The sequence below is a fragment of the Phlebotomus papatasi genome, chromosome 1, assembly GCF_024763615.1.
Source record: "Phlebotomus papatasi isolate M1 chromosome 1, Ppap_2.1, whole genome shotgun sequence".
NCBI classification, from domain to species: Eukaryota; Metazoa; Arthropoda; class Insecta; order Diptera; family Psychodidae; genus Phlebotomus; species Phlebotomus papatasi.
Genome location: NC_077222.1, coordinates 116,335 through 137,484, shown reverse-complemented (window position 1 = coordinate 137,484; position 21,150 = coordinate 116,335). Strand labels below are relative to the sequence as shown.

At 32.5% G+C, this 21,150-nt stretch overlaps 1 protein-coding gene across 1 annotated transcript in view; it reads right to left on the bottom strand.

The window, feature by feature from the left end:
• Positions 1 to 21,150, bottom strand: part of LOC129799803 (homeobox protein abdominal-A-like) — a 167,212-nt gene extending 146,062 nt beyond the window's left edge. Inside the window, exon 1 of the mRNA XM_055844025.1 lies at positions 21,021 to 21,150. The gene's annotated coding sequence lies outside the window, so the exon portion shown is untranslated. The remainder of the gene's footprint in view (positions 1 to 21,020) is intronic.

Below are 21,150 nucleotides of genomic sequence, written 5' to 3'. Positions count from 1 at the left end.
CGAAAATTTCCCTTATTTGGCTCTTTTTGACACACAGAAATGTATCGTGAAAGGGCGTTATAAGCAAAGTCGAACCCTTTTTCCAACCCAGAAATCCACCCAATGCAGATTCTACCACGTGGAAAATTTCATGGCTTTCATCAACATGGTGTATATGTTTTTCTGGGGAAATTGTTGGGTTGGGAAAGTAAGAGGCAGAGAAAAAATGTTGCTTTTGGGGAGAAGAATGTTAGTCTATTTGCCGAGTTGATGGAAGTTGAAATGTTGTCTCTCGCCCTCTCAATCCCTCTGTTATCCAACCCAGAGATAGTGAGAGAAGAAGTCCTGCTTGTGAGGGAAATTTCATACAGAAGAGACAACGCTTTTCTTCTCCCTGAAATGACACAACTCGTTTTACATAATTTATGTGACGAAAATGGATTTCACTCGTGTGTTTTTCTTCTCATTCTGGCAAAAGAAGAGGAATTTTCCACAACAGCAAAAATAGTTCATGAATATACATAGAGATTTTAAACTGATAATCTTCAGAATCACAGAATCTGTGTTTCACTATAATACTTAACATCATCCGCTCCGGCTTAACATTACCAAAAGCATAATTTGGTACATGAATGTTAAAAATTCGCTGACTTCTGTATAGCTTATATTTAAAACATGAAAATTTTCATTGTAAATTAATTTTTTGAACGGTAACACCTAACCACTTAACTCTTTCACGTCATTAGGGTCATATATGACCCGGGGAAACAATTTTTTTTTTACTATTTACATTAATTGAAATCTATCTGTTTGTGCACGACATCATAATAGAAGGATGTAAGATTCTTAGCTAATTTTTTCAAGACTCCAGATATTCAGAAAAAGAAAATATTTGAGATCAAAAATCACTAATTTCGAGCTTTGTGAAATGGCTTTTCTTTTTCAAAATTTTTTATATTCATTTTTTTTTTTTCAGCAAAAAGTTCTTTAGAAACACAAAATAGAATATCCAAAGTTTGTTTATTGAATATTATGATATAATAAACTACTCTAAATTTTCCAGAAAAGCACGTAGAATTTTCCGGGTCATGTATGACCCTATTGTCGGCAGGTGAAAAGTTTATGAAAGTGTTTTCGTGCCAACAATGTAGAAGGGACAGTTGGGACATTGTTTTTCTTTATGAAATCCAGAAGGAAAATATCTTGTTCCTGGACATTTCATCTTATATCTGATGAATTATAACATATTTTGCAATATTTTAGAGTATTCTGCAGCGTCCCATATTGTGCAATCGTATTATGAGTGAATAAATAAGTAGATAAGTTTATTTTTGCCAAATTGCCAAATATCATTCAAAATAGTGTGACAGAGACTGTTCAAGGGATTACCAGGAAAATTCCTTGAACACCAGGAGTACAGTGTTCATCAAAACAATCCAGTTTGCCATGGTTTTGGCCAAATTAATAACTTTAAGCAAAAAAACTCTTAGAAAGCCCGAGGTATAGATTTTGAAAATGGTATGTATACTTCCCTTGCCGACAATAGGGTCATATATGACCCGGAGTTTTTCCGAGTTTTCACGCAATGGAATTTTTTTTTCTTCTCAGAACTATTATATTTGATCATAGGAAAAACTCAAATTTACATGAATTCACTTGCTAAATAAAAGTGTGACGCGAAAGAATTAAGAATCACGGCCAGCGCGGCTGCGTACAATTGTCGGGCGATTGCGATTATTTGATTATTAAAAGAGTCAAAGATGTGAAGGAAAATATTTCTATTATTTATAGTCTTTATAGTACTATATAGATAATGTGCAATATTAACTTGTAAAACATCGTCATTTTCTCTTTTGAAATTTGGAAAATAACTGAAGTATATAACTAATTTTACGTTAACAAGTACAATTGGGTCACTGATCTGGACCTTCAAACTTTAGGTGTGAAATCGGTAGCGCCGCTAGTATTATGGAAGAAAAAACTATTCCCAGATCTTGAATTGCTTTGAAACGAGTTTTTAATGCAAATTTTTACTAAAAATATAGCATTCATTGCATTACTTTGATATCTCATTTGAAATTCTTAATTTTTTTTTTTGCAAAATAAACATGATTTTATCAGCATTGTTAGAGGTTACTTGAATTTTTTTACTGAGTCTTCAGCAGACTCAAACCAGTTGAATTTTCTTGTCTTTTTCAAGAAAATGTGCATTTATTTCTGGAAATTCATCACAACACTTCGGTATTACACTAAAGGAAATTGATAATTTCATTGCAAGAAAAAAATATTTTTCGAATTTATGCAATCTGTAATAAATTGTCATACTTATTGGCCCCGAGAAGTTTTTCCTTATTTTGGTCTAGAAATATCAAAAAAGTCACAATATCAGGAAGGAAGCAGAAAATCGAAAATTCACGATTTTTGACCAAAAATATCTTAGCTCAGGAGTTAATTGGGATCCTGCAAAAAATATCGTAGATTTGGACATCCTTATAGTTTGTAACCATCCACAAGAATCGGATTTTTATCGATTCCAAATAGTCCAAAAAAAAATTTTTCCATGGGTACCCAGAGTCCCAAAGGAGACGAAGGAGTTAATTGTTTTTGTTCTTTTTTTCGTTTCGTATAATAAAATAACAATAGTGCGAACAATTTAGCTGTAATAGTTACATAATCGTATATTCTTTGTGACTTCATAGAAATGTGACTAATATTCCTGCATGTAAAAGGATAAAATAATCAATTAAAAATTTTGGCTTAGCGTTGTCTATTATCGAAAAAATATATTTAATATAATTATCTTTTAATATATTCAGTGCAAATTATTGAGGCTAATATTTTATTGTGAATATCTTTTTTGTGCTTTTCTAGAATTTGTGATAAATTTTTGTTTATCACAAAGATTTAAAGTAAACGTTTTTCTGAAAGCACGCCACTTAACAAATTTTTTTAAGGAACAAATCGCTTTGGATTCGGACACAAATTTTAGTAGACATCCTTCATAATTAATTGAAGTAAATAATAATACTGACTGTGAAGTTCACTGGGAGTGAGTTTATTTTCCGGGAAGCGGAAAGCAACACATCCGGACGCCTGGACTCCCGGACGCGTGGACTCCCGGACTACCGGACGTTCAAACTGTTAAGCGAAATATCTTAAGCTTTGGATAGATTTTCCCAGGAAAAACGAGGAGAATTGCAAGAGTGGTATCGTTCAGGTTAGTCAAAATAATTTTTGGACAATTATAAACCAAATATTTAATCAAGTCAAAGTTTTGGAGAAACTCTAAAATGTCTTGGGAAAATGTCTTGGACAATTTAATACTGTCAACGAGATCGCTAGCGTCCATTATTCGGTCACTTCTAAAATAACATTTTATTAGAGAATTCTTAAACTCTACCAGTTTCAATGGTGCACCATTAAGGTACTGAGTACATTGCTGGGGTTTCTGAAAACTGAACTTAAAAAAGATACATTGAATAGCTAAACACGATGAAAACTTATTTTCCCTTTTATGATTTTTGTTTCATCATAGTGCAAAAGTATCCAAACTCGAAAATTCAATTCATAATTTTTAACATAAGTTTGCAAATTCATTCATATTGATTCTTAACACTAAACCTACCAAGACCCGGTCAAATGGACCGGTTTAAAATTAACACATTTTTAAACGATACGAAGTCACTATCAAAATTTATAAATTACTTAAAATAAGCATGTAAAATATTTTTCAGTGTTTATATATGTATTAATTTTTTGCTCTTTTCCAAGACAAATTTGTTGAGATCCTACCCTACCGCGGTTTGTAATTTGACCGAAAAACGACCAAAAACGGTCGGTAGGTTTAGTGTTAAACCGAATTTCTAGTTAAAGAATCACAGATTCTATGAGCTTAACTAACATTATCACTAACATTTTGATGCAAAAGCTAAAAGAGCAATGCCAGATCCAAGAGATACACAAATAAAGTGAATGGTGCAAAAGTTAAGACGCGAGATTCATCTTCCACTCAGAGCATTCTCATGGTTTCAAAAGACAGCCTCAAGTTTTGTTCTGATGTTAGAATGGGCTGGTAGTTTTCTTGAGGGAATATCATCCGACACACAAATAGATATTTAGCATTCTGACCGCATCGTCGTCTTCTCCGAGAAACTTTTTGAAACATTTTCACCAAAATGGAGCAACCATCCATACATAAAGTCTCCTTCATCATCCAACCTCTAAGAATTTTCCACCCACACAGCTTGTGCAACTCTTCAAAGGATACTTTCACAGTCTGATAGAGATTCAGCGCCCTAAAAGCTTAACAAATACTCTTAGAATAGACGACTTTGGCTACATTCTAAGATTATCTCTCCCACTACACCGGATTTTGAATAAGGGTTTGGTGTGGCAAAGGTTTTCTCCCTGTCTTTTCATGATGATGTCGAAGGGCGGTGGGGTTGACTTTTCCCATTTCGAAAGGAAACTTTTGCCAAAGAAGAAAAAGGCAAGAGACGAGAAAGTTCTCTATTACATACCTTCGTCTCAGTTGGTATGTGTATGCGCCGTTTTATGAAATACCATCGTGATCTCTTGATGAAATTGCCATGAAACCACCTTCCCCAAACCCCCAAATACCCCATCAAATACATCCGAAACCACAATTGAAGCTCCACAACTCGCCATAACTTCTTTGGGCAATATGAAAATTTAAATAATTTAGCACTTATCAGACGAGAAGATCTCGCATGAATTTATTCAACCTCGCCAGGCGCTCGACCTATTGGTTTGGTTGAAATGCAATATTTATTCCTCTTCCTCCCATAGCAGAATTTCTTGCCAACCTGCCAGCATATGGTGCGTGCTATTCAAGAAAAATAACATTGGCATTGCATAAAATTATCCACAAAAGCCAATTGACAATAATACTTGAGACGATCTTGCCATCATAATTGCATGACATGGAAGAAACCTTGTCAATTACTCAGACCACACTCTCATATGAATTAATTTACAATCGATATCAATTGGACATTTACACGATACGATGATATTTTTGCACTAAAATCTCTTTGTCACTGTCTGAAACATTGCGAGAATCTATTGGAATATTTTCAATATTTAATGGTTTTCTTCAAATGCGGTTTTAGCATTTGAGAAATTTCTGCTATGTGGGAGAGTTGTGAGGTCAATAGATATAAGATTAAAGTTATGGGAAACCATCCACTGGATGACGCTGCATTTTCAATAAAGTTAATGAGATTAAAGTTGTTTATATATAAAATGTACATAGTTTACCTTTATCACTAAAAGCAAATTATATTTATTTGAAACAATTTGTTTCTAACACTCAAACGGCAAGAATTTTCCACAGGTGTGGTGAAAATATAGTTGAATTTTATAAAGTTAATTGATTTTCAGAAAGAATTGTCAGGTGTTTAACAATTTTTTTTAGTAATTCTATATTTTTCTGCAAATAATAGATTTTGCAATAAAATGAACTCAGAGGTTTCAGTGATATTTCACACTATTCTTGACAGTTTCCAGAAGTATTACGGGTATTCTAGATCCCCTTTAACCCTGAAAATATTTTTACATTAATTTTTGCTACTGAATTAGTCTAACAAATCACTTTTTCGATAATCGTCACGAATCGCAAAATCACAAAATCATATCTTAAAAAATTAACTCTGATGCTATTTTAGAAAATTATTTTCATTTCCATTTTATGTCACGCCAGCCTCGCACATTTTTATCAATAATTGCACACAAATTATCTGGCTCAATTGCCTCAGAAATTGGAGGCAGATGTCACACTCTAATCCATGCTTGGATACAATAAAAATGACTGAGAGTGCGAAAATACGCCCACAAGACACTTATTGGTGTCCAGGAGCTCTTTCGCGGCATATGTGGCAGGGATTTTAGGATGTTTGGGGATCAATGAGCCGGACAGGGGGTACTTGGTGGGATAAATCATCTCGTGGGCTGGATGGTGTATGGTTCTGGGACGCCCAAGGCAGAAGCCATAAAAGTTTTATAAACGAACTTAGTGATGCGTGTAAAGACATGAGCATTTTTTCCTAAATTAACTGAGATTTCAGAAAAAGGAAGGAGGTTGTGGGTGCTCTCTAAGGGGAGCTTTTTGTACTACATGATGTTATACTCTTTTGTCTGCATATAAAAAATTTATATAAGAAAGACTAAGCCTCGCGTTTTCCACCCAACTGTGCTGAGAATTTTTTCCCTTCTTGGTCGCAGTGTCTGTATGGTCTGTCATAACATTTCTTACGTTTCATTGGCTTTTACATCCCTATAGGCGGATAATTTTCCGCTTCCTCCCGCCACAGAAAATCTCCTTCAGCTATAGTCAACATCCAAGATTCTCTCAGATGAATAAGTAATTTAATTTGCAAATTGTTTTGAATAATTCAACCATTCCAACAACATTTTTCTTCATCTCTCTATATAAAAAAAACCGCCGTTGGCCACGCGTGTTGAAATGTTGTGGAAAAATATTAAATAATTTATATACTTGAAAAATATTTTTTAAGTATCCTTCCTTATTTTAATGCCTTGGAATATATTCACCCTCAGATGCACTTGACTCTATCATTTTCTCATTTGCATTTGTAATATCGTATTTGGTTATTTATCCTTCTCTTTGCACTCATTTGTGACATCTCTTTTGGACATCAAATTCCACCAGCTGCCAAAATCGTCCTCCTGATTGGTCGTCCAGCCATTTTTGCAGCAAGTGTCGCGCCACGAAGACCAGGGAATTGATTGAGGAAATTGCTCTGAAAAGTCATTTGCACAGCAAGTCAAGTCAATCGTCGCCATTGCATGCTCAAAATCATCTTGAAATGCAAATGCTTTGCTCAAATTCGCTTCCACTGAAGCGTATTGTGCAAATCGGATTACACTTGCATGTTCTCTTTGGTATTTTCTAGAGGTTTGTAACTTCCAAGAGTAATTGACTCTGAACTTACGTGAAGTCTGATAGAATCAACTTATTATTAAACTAAAAGAGTAGGGGGATTGGGGCAAAATTAATCACGTACTATTAGATATTGGGATGTTATAGTTTGCCTTACTAGGAATATTGTGGAACGAAACCACAATTTTATAGAAATAAAAACATCTCCCTTCCTATTCTTTGAAATATTTATAAACCTGATGCTAACATTTTTTGAGAATTATACGTAATGAAAATATCATTTGCTAACTAATTTTGCACCAGAATCGTCTATTGCTTGTTTGTATTACCATCATTTTGACTTTAAAATGATTCTTCTTGTGTACCAATATAGTATTATCAACATAAAAAAATATATTTGTAGTAATATAGCGATTTCATGATAAAATTCGGATCTTAAGACTATCTTTTTACTGCTCGAACTCCATAGAGAAAGCAGTGTGTATTTGACTTTAACACCAACCAAAATTTCCACCTTAAACCAGCGTAGACCACTTTTCTCGACAAATCTTCATGTTCCAGACGATTTCTGAGAAATGGCGTCACGCTGTTTGTCCGTCTGTTCGTTCGGCTGTCGTTAGCTCTGGATGCCATATGGTAAGAGACAGAAACTTTAGGACTTTCAGAGGACCCCCTCATAAGTCGATCCTGGGACCATAAACATGACCCTCATTTTTCCGCCATTCCTCCCCTTTCCCTCCAAAACCATGATTTTCTTTAATGAGATTACTCTAATGCGATTTTTTCATTTTTGGATGTTTTAGAGCAGAGGTGTGCAAGAAACCGTTAAAACCGAATTAACGTCAAAATAATTTTGTTATAGTAGCGTTTTGACCATTGACGTACATGTTCCATTTGACGTTAATTCGGTTTCAACGGTTTCTTGCACACCTCTGTTTTAGAGATTATCCAGGCAGACATTTTTTCCTTATACGAAAATTCCGTTGAATCATTTCTTATAACGGGTATTCAAGGTGAAATGTTAAAAAGGCTCTAGAAGAGAGCGTATTTCTAACCGACTGATATCATATTTGGGTTCGTTGAAAAGATCTTGGAATTTCCAATAAAATTAAATCGGTTTTAAACCGGTAAAGAACCGATAAGTAATTTTTATCCTATTCCTATTAGAATTCCTATTGGGGACTTACGAAATGCTCGTAAATTGTATAACTCACGAACAAGTTCGTAAAAGTTTGTGCTTTTTTTTACAAGAATTGTTCGTAAAATTATCATTTGACGAGCATTTTTTGTACTTTTACAAACTTTTGTTCGTAAATACGAAAAAAATTTCGTTAAAATTTTTCATTTATTCGTACATTTTTACCAGAGAAAAATCTACGAACAAATGTTTGTCAAAAAAATGCATGTCATGTGATCATATTACGAACAATGTTTGTGAAAAAGTACAAACTTTTAGGAACTTGTTTGTCGATTGTACGATTTACGAGCATTTCATAAATCCCCAGATAGAAATTCACAAACATTTACGAACAATTTTACAAAATATTTCAATGTTATTAGAAAAAAAACAAACGAGTAGTAAAAAATTCAAAAGGGGCAGTAAAAAATTAATAGAGCAGTGAAATTAATAAAATTAATAAAAAAAATTAGAGCAGCGATCTTTTGAGTAATTTATCTAGTGGTTTAAATGGGTTTAAATCGACTGTGAATCGATAAACGGTAAATGATACGAAGGTACTTTTTAAGTATGGCATCAAAGTCACGAGTTCGAGCATTTCGCAAAGCATGAGACGCTTTGCCACCCCTTTTTCATAAACAAAATTTTTTTTCGTTATATATAAAGCCTTTAGAAGCCATATTGTCTACAAAATACCCTGAAGACAAATAATACAATACTAAAAAATGCTTTAAGACAATTCAAGGGGTTTTTACTGAGAAGAATTTGAAAAGACTAGAATATCCTTACAATTATAGAAAACAATATTTATTAAACTTTTTTTTCAGAGTCAACAAGGCTGAAAATAATTATTTGACTTTATATCGAAATCACAATGTATATTCTTATCTTAAAGTGCATTTTATTGCAAATGAGCTCTTCGAAACCTTTTAATATCAAAAATTATAAAATTTTAAAACAAAAAATAAGTGATTATACATACAAAACGATTATTTTGTAAACATATTTCCAAAATTGCCAATTAATGTGAGTAAAATTTATAGAATTAGATTTCACTCAGTCTCAGTCATATCTCAATCGCATATTTACAAAACAAAAGTTTTTATGCTTTGAACATTATAATTTCTAATATAAAAAAATGAGTTAGGAACTTTAGTATTAGGTCCTTAACCGAATTCACGTTATTTACATAAAATTTTAAAGTTTTCAAACTAAGTTTAGGAAGCGAACCAAAAAAAAGAACATTTTTTAAATTCATCTCAAATTTTGTAATAAAGATACATAAAAAGAAGTCTGAACTCCGTTGCAATTTTTTCACTGAATTTTTCTATTTTGCGTCATGTGCGTCATACTTTGCAATGCGTTGGCTGCGTATAACGAATATCTCCATAATTCAATGTGTACATAAGTGAGACATGAAAAAATGCCACGTTTCGCGTTCTATGTTGAAATTTTGGTTGGAGGGTACAAAGTACCACCCCCATGTCATTTAGTAGTAATACAGTGGAGTTATGTGTGTTTATGAAAATGAAAAGATACTGTAAAGGCAAAATTGCTTGCAATTTTTCTACCCACAACAAATTATTAAACATCAGCTACCATGGAGGTGGATGGAAGGTTTGAAAAAGTGCTGGGAAAATGTGAGACAACTTTACTAGCAATAACATTGAATATTGTTCGGATGAGGAAATATGTTTTGGCTGCCAGAGGAACGGAAAGCTACTTTTTTTTAGCTTTCTCAAATTTGATAGGATTGATTATGAAATGAGAAATAAAGAATGATTGAATTTCATTTTAAGTGAAATGAAAATGGAAATTCCAGCTGTTTGGTAATGGGAGAAATAGACGACAATCATGAAACTATAAGATATGTCATTGACCCAGAGATTGGCCCTAACACTAACTTGATTGAATTTTACAGCAGTCAGAAATGGGAAAACTGTGAGAGAGAAAATCGAAAGTAAATAGATTTCTTATTTTCTCCCGTCTCAATCATGTCGAAAGCTATATCTAGAACTATTTGCCATGGATGTGGGAAAATCTTTTAGGAGATTATACTAAAAGATTGGCACCAAGGGCTTTGAGTACTCGATTCAAATCTTAGAAGTAATGATTTCATTAAATTTAGATCAAATTGAAGAGCAGAAGCTTTCAATACGCTTTATCAGCAACTTAGAATGTGAAACGAAAAATCCTGATTGTTTAATCCAGACAAGCTCTAGTCATCGTCCTTTTCTTACAACTCCCGTATCAAATTTGCAAGATAACAAAATTTTCTCATCATTTTAAGAAAATACACTGAGACTTGGGCTCAGGATATAAAGTCATAAAAAGGGATGCTGCACCCTCCGTGATGACATGCCATCCTCCCCATAAAGCTTCCCACTGGGAGGGAAATTGTGCCGTTTTCTCAGTGAAGGAAAAAATAGGACATCCAAAGGAAATTGATTCTTCTTTCGCCTCACGAAATCATTCTCAAGTGTCTCTCGAGGCTCAGGAAATATTCATGTGGAGGTTACATTCTTCCGACTCATCTCTTTTTGCTGCCGGATCTCTTTTAACCCTTCTTTTCGCCTCATCGCATTGATAGTACTCTTTCGAAAGATGGAACATAATGCTGAATTAGAGTGTAGAAGATTTCATGAAATCTTTTTAAAATCATTCCCTCTGTCGGAAAATAATATTAGTGAATATTGATTGTATATAAAATTTTCAAAACTACAAAAGTGAATATATCTTGTAAAATTTCTCTGAATACTTTAAATAAATTTAAAAAAAAATTGCAAGAATAAATATTTAGTTTAATTTCATATTTTGAGAGTGGTTTAATACACATATTTTACTGATTTTTATGAAAGATTTCATTAGCACAGCTTTAAAGGCCTCTACACAGTAGAGAAATTTATGTCCATATTGAAGCAAATTCCCTACGCTTGTATAGGAAAAACTCTTCAACTGAATTTCTCTAGTGTGTAGAGACAATAAAACTCCTTTAAATAACAGATTTTGTAAGGATTTTTTGCCATTACAGCCAGAAATTTATTTTTTTGTGAACTTGCATTTCACACATATCGTAAGGCTATCTAAACACCGTACTAATTGTCAACCGCTTAGATCGATTTAAATGCTATTGCGGATGCCATGTGAAGAAAAATCACCTCCTTCTGTCGCATGGCAGCCACTTTTTGAGGTGGGGACGCCTAGTATGAAGTATACGATAGTAGTATGTGCTACTCACACACAAACTTTCAAGTGCCACGCCCTAGTTCGTGGCCAGCGCTGAAAAACATGGATTCGCAAAGATACACTTTAATTTTCACTCTTTTTCTGGAAAATCGATAGCACTTGTTTTTCAATTGTCCCCATTTTCTGGAACCCTCGTACATAGCACACCCTCCATCACATCTTCCATTAAATTCCGAAATAATTCCTGCCCTGTATTTTTTCCCAGCCTCCAACTTCTTGCGCAGAAAATAGTAGAACACTTTTCCAACTCTAAAAGAATACCCAGGCAAAGAAAAAATATTTCCCATGGCAAAATAATGACTTATCCTACTTCTTCCTTTTCCAAGAAATATTTTTCAGCCAGTTCTGTCATGCTCTATTTGGCCTTATTCCAATTAAGAAGAAAATGCGTTTCATGCTTTAGTGCCGTAAAATCGAATTGTGATTTAAGAGACTGATAAGCTGCCGCCGGGATAAAATTTGCATATAAAGAAGACAGATTGTATTAGAAATATCGATTTGCCATGTTAATTTAGTCCAAGTGCCCACGATAAAATCCCCACAATCTCTTAGCTGTTCTCGTTTTTTTTTTTCTTTTCGTTTACTTCCACTCCCGCACTCCACTGACCTCGCACTGATTTCTCACACCAAAAGAATGCCAGGATTTTAAAGGGGGCTCCTCAATAATATTTTCAGTACTTCAAATAGAAAAAAAAGAAATATTAATATAATATAATTTATAGTATGTATTGCATTAAATATGCAATAAAATAAAAAACAAAAACAAAATGATTTCTACACTTAAGCTCTTGCCCGTTTGGCATACAGCTCATTTAAGCTAGCCATCATGCTCACGCAATGCTATAATTCGCGGAAACCAACAGAGAAGCAGTGAACTGTTTTACATTCTCTTTGAAAAATTGTTAAAGTATGTAATTTTGCAAGGAATATCTAAGCATTAAAAAGCAGATTTTCTGCAACGGCTTACACAACCTGTGAAAGAGGATTTCCACCGATAGTCCTTAAAGGCCGGTCGACAACGCTAAGACGGCAGTGGATGCAATAGAGGGAAAAGCAATCACTGTTTCTGTAAATTGTTGCACTTTTAACCCATTTAGTCAGTGTACTCGAAATACTTGTGATAGAATGTTCATATTTTAGAATTCTTCCGTATAGATTAACGGATGATATTCTTGAAAAGAATTTTTTTTATCTTGGTGCGGAAGCTGCTGTATACGAACTCTATTGATTTAGTGAACTATACAATGAAACAAATTAGCAACTAGAATTCCAATCAGAAAAGAGCTAAGAAGCTATTTTTAACAAATACGATGGGATGTCGTATTTTCCGTACGCCATTTTGAGTAAAAAATTTGCATGACTTTCCACGAAACGAGAGACGAACAATAAAATTATTCCTATCTCTGTCGATCTGTTTTATCAAGTAATTGAAGGACTAAACTAAAGTAACTAAAAATCTATTCCCGACACCAATTCGGATATTAATCACGCAATTACGAGACTGAAAACGATCAACCGCTACTTTGGGATTTAGTCGGCAAGCCAGCCTGTCGGCTCTAATTCGATAATATTTTCGGTTGGGAGAAGATATCATATTTTTTAACTTAATAGCTTTTTAATAATAATAAAATAGTACACTAATAGTGAACTTGTTTCTTTAGTCTATCTCGAAAGTTGCTATGATAATTTTCAAATCACTTTTCTTTATTAGTCAGTAGAACCGAACAATTATGAATAACACTTCAAAATTTCTCAATAGGCTTCTGAGATACCTATTGCACTTTAAATATTGAATTTCGACTAAATTTTTCGATTTTGGCCATGTTGAAATTTTCGCGAACTATTTACGATTGAAATGATTAAAATACGCTTGATTATATAATCGAATTCGCAGGTAATTCGAGGTATTCTGTTTAGAATCTTATCTACTCTAAACTGATAGATTATTCATGTTTGCACAATCAGGATTTGCATTAACCCATTCCTTACCATAGTATTATACACATCATGTGCAAATTGAGTGATTTTAGATGATTTATTCCTGGGCAATTGATATTCGAATTGTTGTCGAGAATTAATTTTTAGTAACTTATAGTCCTTTAATTACTTGAGAAAAATAGTTCCACTGAAATGGAAACACATTTTGTCGTTCACTTCTCGCTTCGCGGAAAATCATGCAAATTTTTGCTCAACATGGCAGACGGAAAATATGACATCCCTTCGAATTTGTTAAAATTGACCCCCGTCTTCTTTTCTGAGGAATTCTGGTTGCTAATTTGCTTTTTTTTTTGGATAGTTACTCTACCTAAATCAGTAGAGTTTGTAGTGAATTAATGTAAAGAATTTAAATTCTGTGGCCGTTAAGACGCGTATTTGGGAGCGGCTCCCCGCACCCCCCTAAATATGTAAAATTTCTTACTTTTCAAAAACAAAATCATCTAGGGTAAAGTGATATAATTTGGAATTAGTGTTACAAGTTGGACAATTCGCTGGTACAAGTTGGACATGGTTTTTTTTCTCGATAAATACAGTACAAAATTTGTTTTTAAGCACAAGGAACCAAATTTATAAAACTAAAGCATTAAAAATATGCAAATAAAAATGAAGTGCTAAATTTATTAAGACAAAAAGCTCTGTCCGAATTGTACCATTGTCCAACTTGTACCACTGTCCAACTTGTACCACTTTACCCTAATAATCTATAAGGAAATAATTTCAAAATCTAAACAACCTATCTCAAGTATTTCAAATACATTAACTGAATGAATGGGTTATTTTTTTTTAATTTCAAAAAAAGTTACAATGAAATAATCACACCTACCTACAAGCAGTTGAAAATGAATGAAAAGAAAATACACACCTACCACAAGTTTAGCTTAGTTAGTTTGAAATACTTCACTTAAAAAATTCCACTAAGTTAGTGTGTAAAATTCATTTAACCAAAAGCTACACAACTTTCACCACTATCAAGTAACTCCTCGAATTGTTACTTGCTAGCCCTTCTCTATATTCTTTTTCCCTTTTCTATTCTCAAATAGAAAAATGCGTTGAATGTTGAGGTCACAGAGTCTCAAGAAAGTGAAAAATACGCAAGAATGGAGGATGGAATCGTTTGATAATTTTATTTCCTCAGCAATAATGCAATTGAAGTGCAAAGATGTGTCTCCACAATAGAGAAATAATAATCTCATTGTTTTTTATTGCCATTCAACACGTTACATTTTTTCCTTTTTTTAGTATGTTGTTTAAACCCTCGCACAACCACCCAAAAAATACTTTGCAATGTGATATGAATTCATGGGAGTTTGAGGGGTGAAATGTGTCCATTTTTGAAATTGACTTTTTCAATTTCACTGAAAGCTTTAACAATTGATTGAACTATTTTCTTATGAGAGAAGAAATTGCAAAGCTCTACGAATTTATTTTTGCTGATTCTCTGAGAATTTTCTTGTGAGCTTTATTAATGGCTGTAGGAGAAAAAAATTGGGTGATTGAATGTAGTATATAAGGCAGAGCATTAAAAATTTAATTACATTTTATATTGTAACAATCTTTGCCACAAACTAACCATGAAATTTTCATAAATTCATTGAAGCGGCAAATTAAGTTCTTTTTTGTCTTCGCCTTCTTTTGAGGATTAGGCAACTTTTAGTGGTTGACTTGAGAAAGTGCGCTACCATTATTTGAAATAAACTCTCTTCTAACACACCATAATTCATGGGAATTTATAATATTAATTTGGGGATCAGCCAAAATTTATGACAAACTTTTCAAGTTAACTCTGTAATATTTTAATCATTGGCATTTTGATCTTTACTACGACTTTCTGATTTATATGGTTGACCGCTTTTCCTATTTAAGTGCAATTTTCCAGCTCAAGAGAGCCAATTACGAAAAAGGCAGAGAGTAAATGAAATTAACTGAGTACACATCCGAAAATTTCATTCACTCTTGTTGACACATATACACCATTTTTCCTGCGTTCTTTAATAGAAAAGTCTCAGAGTTAATCCTCGCACTCTGACTCAATGGCCAGCCCCTATGAAAAAGAGTTGGAGTACGTTGATGAAGATACGAGTAAATATTTATTCCCAAATTGAAATGATTCCAATGTATAAACATTAGCACAATTGAATGAAGAAACTGGTGACGAATTTTTGTAGAGAGGGAAAAACTCTGTTTATTGAACATAAATATAGTACTTTTAACAAAATTACGCAATGATAGAAAGTCCATAAAACAACTTTTTCAAATATCTTTTCACAAATCGCTTATCCTGATACTTCCGGTTAGTTTAGTTAGTTTCGTTTGAGAATAAACAGATATTTTCTAACAGACAATACATATCTTCAGAGATACTAACAGTACAAGGTATATTTTGAGACTGATTTTTCAAAATAAATTTGAAGGCCTAAACGAAGATGAGGAAGAGAAATGGAGGTGAGATGAAAAAAATCCTCCCCATAGAACGCAAATAATGTCCCATGGGACATTAGTGTTCAAGGGCAAGAGAGAGAAATGGGTCAGAAGAAGGAAGACCCCTTTTCATGCATATTTCTTCCAGGCATATTTTTATGGAATTGGTCAACCATCCCATAAAACTAAAGATGAACAGTTAGAGCAATATTACGTCACATCTAGCAATTCTAAATCATGTAGTATTCTTCTCCATTCTTTTTCTATATTCAAAAGACTTAAAAATATAAGGAATATCTTAGCCAAAGCCGTTCAAAAATCTCTTTAGTATCGTAAAAATTCAAATGAATCTCCTTCAGCATTTAACCACTTAATTTCTTGCGAGCTTCTACGATACATAAATTGACCAGTGATATGATTAAACCTCAAGCTCACATATAGGAAACCAGTCGTTTGCGTATACATATTCCAAGATGGCTTTTAGAATTAATTGACAAATTAATAATTGAGATATGCCGTTGGGACATGTCAAATAAATACTATTTTTGCATCTTATATCAATTTACTGTATTTAGTAAGAGACCTAAATTTCCTCTCGTAATTGTTATTGTATAGAATTGCCCGCGACACGTAATATCCTCATGTTACCCCATAAGTACTATCATCTTAAATTTAAACCAGGCAACAATCCGACTATTTATTGAAATACGCCAGGTATTAATAGATTGTGTTTGTTTTCCCTTGATGTACCCCGTCGAAGACGTACTTTATTCACAAATCACGTCGTCTCCTGAAAATTTATTTACTATTGACGGAAATTACAGTGATTTTATTCAATTCTAGACATCGTTTCCTTCCTTGTTCAGTTTTTCGAAAATTATACTTTTTCCAGGAAGATCAAAATTATTCTTAGGGATATTATTAGAGAAAAGGGTTTGAAATTCAATTGTTAAATAATTATTTGAAAATTTGAATGTCTTATGTTAATAAGAATAAGCAGTAATGTTCTATAAAAATGTGGCCATTAATGTAATGCTTGATTTGCAATAAAAATATACGACTAGACAACCACATTTGAGAAATAATCCAAAAATTAATCTCCAGAAGTTTGTAACAATAAGCTGTCACCGATGCGGTAGTTTAAAACCACAGTCTATTTTTTCTGCAAATCTCCATTATGGAAAATTTGTTCAAATTATACGTCCCATTTGTATTTGATTCTTTGTAGCTATATATATCAAATATTAACACATGTTCTAACTAACTCAACTCACACCAAACTGAACTGTTCAACATATATTAAATAAAAGATTTTATCTACATATAGACAACTCATTTAAATTGGGAGACAGTAAAATACTTTAAAAATCTCTTACTTTAACAACATAAAAGATTGAAATATAAATACATCTTTTTTGGAATTTTTAAAGCGTTCTGATTAATCAAGATAAGCCACATCAGTGTTAGATTTTATTATGTTGAAATATACTAAGCTAGAATAATAATATAAAAATATCACGCGATATTTTGAATGAATATTATATCAAAAATAGTAAGTGAAAAAATATACTATATATATGGAAAAACAGGCATTCTTTTAGGGAAAGCTTAATAATTCCTACATTTTTGTTTTTTTTTAGTATTCTTATTATTTATAGTTATAACATTATATGCCTAAATTATGTGAAAAAAATATTAGAACAATATTAATAACAAAACTGCAAAAAAACACATCATAAATAATAAACTTGTTTTTCTTTTTCAAATCAACATTTTTTCTAACAAAATCCTCCCTAAATGCTCTGATTGACTACTTACGGTGTTTTGTCTGAGTAAATGACATAAATTTTAAGTATTATGAGAAAAAATATTTTGTTAATGTGTTTGATAATTGTCAGTTTTTTATGCTTATGTAAGAGAGATAAAATTGCTCAATGCAATATTGAATGTATTCTGAGTCACTTCAGATAATATTTTAAACGCAGATTTGCATAAGCAATGTGAATTTTGGCTCTGTAATTCGGTTTTATCTTTTATCTCAAACAGATCAACACCTGACTTATTCAGCTACTGCAAAGGAGTGAAAAAAGTGTGCTAAACAAGAAAAGTTTATGTCAAAAGCTACCAAACACGATAGAATTTGCCAATATAATTTAATCAATTTAGCCTGACAAGTAATTGCCCATTAAAATTATTTAATTGCACCATTAAACTTTTACAGTAGGGGATCTCTTTGCTGGAGGAACCTCACGAGACTTCAATCTCATGCTTCACCATTTCTCTTCAGCAATTAATCTTTGGTGTGAACGTGTGACTTACAAAATAATTATATGTGCAATTAAAATTCATCCAAAAATTCTTCTACATTTTGTCATCTACGATACATCACAATTTCCCACGACATTTCTTATGCCTATTCATTAATAAATTGAACGAATTTGTCTGATAATCGTTGGCGCGATGGATAGTAAACATTTTTATGAATGTCATTTAGAGTGTTTAAATTTCCATACAGTAATCATATTCTTCGTTTGAGTAAAATATGATTCAAATTCGAATTCTTCTTATTGGAACTGAGGCACTTTTACTTGCGGTTCCATTTTCAAGAGTGTGATGCACTGAGAGAAATGAGTGAGTGTTTGTGAGAAGTCCTTGCACAAACCACGCTGCTTTTTGCTAGTTGGTCGAACAAGTGCAAACGAGTGAGCTTTACTCTCCCTTTCTCATTCTATATTTTGATAAAATGTCAAATGAAGTTATCATGAGGCTGAACTTTTTTCGCTTTAACAGTATTGGTGAGAGATAGGGAGAGAGACTGAGATTGTAGTGGTAAATGTTTGTTTGTGGTGCGCACTAACTCAATGAAAAACAGTAGCAAAACTCATAGGGACGAATAACAGATGGCACCTCAATCATATAACACTTTGGGTTCTTATACAAACTACCTCAATCATCCCGACGAATTCTTAATTATTTCAATCACTAAAGACAATTTTATCCAAAAAACTTAATCTTTTGGATTAAATTGAAGTACTTTTGTTTAGGCTCCTGCCGGTTAAACATAACCTATCCGACATATACAAAACCGGTCCGATTAACCGGATCCTATAGTTTCCAGATGGTAAATGACCCGAAAGAGGCCAATTTCAATCCCAAACAGTCCCAGATCAAAGATATTCCCACCAATTCCTGACGAAATTACAATCTCAAGTCATTCCTAGTCCGTCTCGTTTCCGCGTATAGCTGATAAATGCGTTGCTAGGTTTGTAAACGAGATGGAAAAAATATCAGCCACGCCTTTTTCACAATGGCAGCCTTGAATTTCTCTACAGCGGACAAATGCCGGGGTAAGAAGCATCACCTTGCAAAATCAGTCCACTATCTCAAATAATTTCTCTAAACGGGAAAATTAATTGCGGGAAAACTAAAGAGCTTAGTGATAATTGCATTTAGATTGATTGATTAAGTTCTTCCAACATTTTATCTTGTGCCTAAACCTGCGAACAATTAAGTGAGTTAAAAGAAACAAACATAAAAAGCAATTGCCGTTTTCATTGAGAAAAATAGAAACCGTCGGAAAGAAAGGAATTGTTGCGATTTGACCCTTTCTTTATGCTACTGCTCAAATAAAGTGAAGGACCATGGTTTCTCCTACAAAGTAGCAAAAAATTGTGTCGATTTTTGGAAGGGATAAAAGGGTTTTATTGCTTCAATATCGTTCAAAGTGTTATTCTGTCTCTCGAGAAATTTCTTCAACATTTACAAGAAGTGAAAGGAAGAATTTTGAATAAAATCCGAGTAGGAAAATATTTTTTGTCTGAAAGTTCAATAGCAAGAAACATGATTTATTGGACTATATTTCCGTAAATGGTTAAAGCAAAATCAGACTATATAAAAATTAGTTCAAATAACTAGATTAAGTTTGTTTGAGAAAGAAACTTTTCGGGCCAAAAGAACTCTTTTAATAATAATAATCCGACTCTTTTTTGCATTTTGTAATGCTTACTGAGAATTTTGTGTATTTTTAATGCAATCAAAAGAACTAACTTTAACGTAAATCAAACGTTAATGGTTGCCTCATATTAAAACCGATATAAAACAATTTAGAGTGATACGATACTAATTAAATCATTGGAGTTTATGAAAATTAGGTGGTTATTTAGATGTTCTTGGAAAAAATATTCAAATTTTTAAATAAAGAAATAATACACATGCAGCTTATAATTTACTTAACTTCGTATGGTTTAATTGTTAAATCATTAAATTGATCCTTAAAGGCTGATTCATGTTCTGCGGATAAAGATCTTTAAGATGCCAAATTTCTTTAGGTCTTTAAGTTAAAATATAACAAACTTCACAATAACGAAGTTGAACTGAAAATATGAAAATCCTTTAAAATTTATTTAATTTTAAAACTCGTTGAGAGAACCTTTTAAACCTTTACAGAAGATTTTGAGGTATAATTGGATTACATAAAGCATCATTAGCCTTTAACTCTGAATAGTAATCCTACAATTTTAACACTACTTATTGAACTCAAACCATTAAGTTTTCTTTATATTAGAATTGGGGGGAACATCAGTAAATTATTTTTATTAAAATAAAAATATTTTCATAGTTTTTTTTAAGCTGTACGTATTTTTAAGATTCGCGAAAATATTTTACAGATTTTTTTAAAATATTAAGTGCAGCTAAGTTGTAAATAATAGTTTACAAATTTACTATTAATTTAATTTAGTTTATTTTGTGTTATAAATAAAAACAATACCTATTTTTGTTGACTTTTCAAAAATATTTCACGCATTTATGACCTAAAATTATTATTTTCTTCATAACATAAGTAAATCTTGCAGTAAATTTTTATATAGGAATAATAAATGTTTATCAGTAATTTCATATAATTTTTAGCTTTTTTACTTGTAAAAAGTCTTTGTATTTTGTTCTTTATTATAATTAATATTTTCTGTAAACGGGGTTAAAAATTGTTTATATTAAAATCTTCTTAAATTTGAATACTATTTTCAGGATATTTTTACAAGTCTCTTAATTTTCGAGTTCTTTTATTTAAATAATCCTGTCTTGAATTATGTTAATGAGTTTTATATCCCCTTTTACATGAAAAAATGTTCCCAAAAAAAACAGTGATTGTATATTTATGCAAATCAGAAGCACTTGAACTGTCCAGGAACACAATTTCTATGCAGACGATGAATATTTTGAAATAAACACGATATAAAAGTGGCTTGAGAAGATATATAAATCTAGAAGCATGATACTTACAATATCCAGGCGTGAAAAATGAATAAATTATCTCTCCTATTCATGTCTAGCATGTTAATTGCAATTATCACTGAGTCTTTTTCCGCGGGACACGTGGAAAAACTTCACAATCACATCATACACTGCACAA